The following is a 3,349-nucleotide window of genomic DNA, read 5'->3' on the forward strand; positions in this document are numbered from 1 at the left end:
CTAAACGTATAAATAAGAGTTTAGTAATGACAGGAGGAACCAGTGTTTCAAATCACAGACCTCACTTCCAACTCCTCAGAACGTTCATTTCTTTGACTTAAAGGAGAGTCAGGCAACTAGAAAAAGGGGGTGGGGGCAGCACTATTGTGTCTTCATGGGGTCTTAAAGGGGGTCTGTTAGTCCCAAGCGGATTCTCAAGGACATTAGGGGGTACAGGGAGTTCAGTCATATCCACCACACAGGTACAGCAGGGCTTTCTGGTAGTCACCCTTGGTGTCTTGCTGAATGTAGTAGCACAGGGACTTGCTGTACTTCCTCTTGAACTCAGACCTAATTTTCAACATGTCCACTTCATAGCAGGAGACCATGATTCTATTCAGCACCTTATTGTGAGTTCCCTTGCCCTTCATGGAGTCATATAGCTGGTCAGCCAAGTACAGGGGCTTGTTCTGGATGAACTGCACCACGTTCAGGAAAGCATTTTCCAGGTCTCCTTTGACTTCCTTCTTGATACTCTCCAACATGTCATAAAGGCTGAAGCTCTTATATCTACCAAATACATGTGCAGGTGGCACATGTTCCACTCAGTCATGATGCTCATCCACTTGGGAACATCCATTCCTTTCCTCCTCATAATGGCACCATAGACATCCCGGGCATCTTGGTCAATGAGCTCATAATCAATGATAGAGACATTCCCTACTCTTCTACCCTTGGTGGGGGCAACCATCAGCTTTTAGAAGTCACCACACATATCAGAAATGATGTCCTTCTCTAGATTGGTCTTGTACCTTACCTTGTAGACCGTGGTAATTTCTTGCAGCTCCTGGTTGGTTCTGGAGAAAATGATCTTAATGAGAGAGTGTTCATCAGTCCCCAGCCACTTCATTAAGGCTTTTATCTTGGAAGCATCATGCTGAGTAGGTACCTTCAATAGGCCCCAAATCACCATCTCTAGGTGGCTGGATTAAACTGACTTAACAGCTGATGCAAGTTCCTTTTTGGCCCTCCTGTAGTAAGTGAAGGTGATGTCTTGTCTCTGTAGATTGCTGCAGTTGGTCAGAATGTTGATGATGGTGACTCCATCCACACCTTGATGGTAGTCTCAATGTTTAGGGCATCCCACTTGACATCAAAGTTGGTATAGGCTTTGACAGATCCATTTGCACTTGGAGAAATCAAGTGATCACCCTCCAACTTGAGCTTGCACAGAATTTTGTCAACAGTGGACATTTTGAAAGAAGCTGGGCCATGCCAATTGCTGCGAGTGACCCGGAGGCTGAGAGCTTATAATTTTATCTTTTGAATCCTATGACTCCATATTTCAGTTTGAAAAGAGAGGTCTGGGGACTTTTTCAGTACCTCAAACATTGCCAGGTTTGAAGAACAGGGATCTGGACATGAAGATGGTGGCCTGGGGTACAGAGATCCAGGAAGCCAGGCAGCCTGCTTCCAAGTGAGGAGCTTCCATCTTCCTGGGACCTGGACAAATGTATCTGCATTTTAGCCTAAGGCATCTGCCTGGCCCCACTCCTAAATTTTATAGCAGGAGCTTTGTTGAAACAATAAAGTAATCTTTCTTGAAGAAGTCTATCTAAATATCTTCCTTGAAAACCAAACCAGTGTAACATGTAGACCTCTTGTATCCTCGTGAGATTCCTCTCATTAAGGTGAATGTTGTTATTTTTAATTCCATAACTTGGGACTTATTGTCTTCCTCATCCAATTTATTGTTTTAGGAAGGATGGTGCTGAGAACAATTGTGGGGTTGCTTTTGCCAAAGGAAACACCTGCTGAAAACCAAATGAGTTGAGGATATACTCCTAAGTGAAATAAATAAGTCACACATGTGTAATTACTGAATAGTTTCTCCGATGTGAAAAACTATAATAGTATATAAGATCCTAATGAGATAATTGACAATGTGAAATAGGAAGAAAAGGGCTAAAGGTGTAAGGAAAGTGGGAAGGGTAGGGGAAAGGTAATAAGGGAAAAATATATGAGAAAGTGAAAAAAATGGAAATAAAGTGTTTGTAAATGTGGACGGGAGGAGGGGGTGAAGGGAGGGCAGGGACAAGGGGAAAAAATGAGAACCAAGACCTGTAATATAAAGGTACAAGATCCCAATGATGAATGTAACTGTACTGTATGCCTAAAATGTACCAATGCACTCAATGAGAGAGAGAGAGAGAGAGAGAGAGAGAGAGAGAAGAAAACCAAATGAGGATTATTCTCTTAGGCCTGAGAACACGCTATTGTTACTTCACTGCATCTATCCTCATTTGTTATAATGTATTTATTAGCAAAATTATTTTATTAATGTCAGTCACATTTACTAACCTGTAAGACTCTTGAGCACAGACTATGTCTGTCTGCATCATTGAACCAACATTCTTGGGGCACAAAAATTTGAGTAGGCTAGCAGTTCCCAAACTGTGCCAAAGCACCCAATATCAGCAGTTGCAGCAAAGTCACCATGATGTTTTACATTTCTAAGGGAGACACAGTGACTGTTGGCATCCATGGGAGCCAAGAGCTGACTAACAGCTTGAGGTAATCTGTACCTTCAACACTTGTATTAGTCACTTTTCCATTACTGGGACAAAATACCAGACACCCAGAATCTAAAGAAGAGAGTTTGTTTTGGCTCAGCTTCAGTAGCTTCAGTCTATGGTTGGCCAGCTCCAAGGCAGAAACACCATGGCAGAATAGCATAATGGGAGAAAGAAGCTTGACCAATAGCAGCCAGGAAGCAGAGATAGAAGGGAGGAGCCAGGGAAGAGATGCCTCCATGACCTACCCTTTTCAGCCAGGCCCCATCTCCACAAGTGAGACTTCTGAGGGACATTCCAGATCTAAACCATACCACCACTAGATTTTCTGAACTCTTTTCAATCACATCAAATCTTTTATAGCTGGTGTTTTTGTTGGCGAGGTTATAAAGAAACAAGCACCACACACAAATCAACATGGAACAAGAACCAAAGATGGTGGTGTCCAGTCTGATTTCAAGATCTAAGAGATCATACAGTACCCAATCAGGGTCCACATCCCATTAGCAATTGTGTGTATATTTTTAAAGCAGATACTAAGTTATTAAGACATAAGTGCTTACTAAATTGTAGGACTTTTCCTAATAAACAGCACAAGTAGGTATTCCTCTTGGGCTAGAGGCACCATAAAATGCTAAGAAAATGAAGAAACTGAGCTGAGAAGGTTTCCAAATTTCTGACTTACTCAATATTTATTAATTGACTTGTAGACTTGGGATCAGATGCTTTAATTATGTGCCCAGTCACTTTACCCACAAAATAATTCAAAGGAACAGAGATGCCTCACTGGAGAAAAA

At 42.0% G+C, this 3,349-nt stretch overlaps 1 pseudogene; it reads right to left on the minus strand.

Annotated features, from left to right (window-relative positions):
* Positions 1 to 221: 221 nt before the first annotated feature.
* LOC104852258 lies at positions 222 to 1,254 on the minus strand (annotated as a pseudogene).
* Between the last annotated feature and the right edge of the window lie 2,095 nt (positions 1,255 to 3,349).

Source organism: Fukomys damarensis, unplaced genomic scaffold (genome assembly GCF_012274545.1).
Source record: "Fukomys damarensis isolate Sample0158 unplaced genomic scaffold, DMR_v1.0_HiC HiC_scaffold_2, whole genome shotgun sequence".
Lineage (NCBI taxonomy): Eukaryota > Metazoa > Chordata > Mammalia > Rodentia > Bathyergidae > Fukomys > Fukomys damarensis.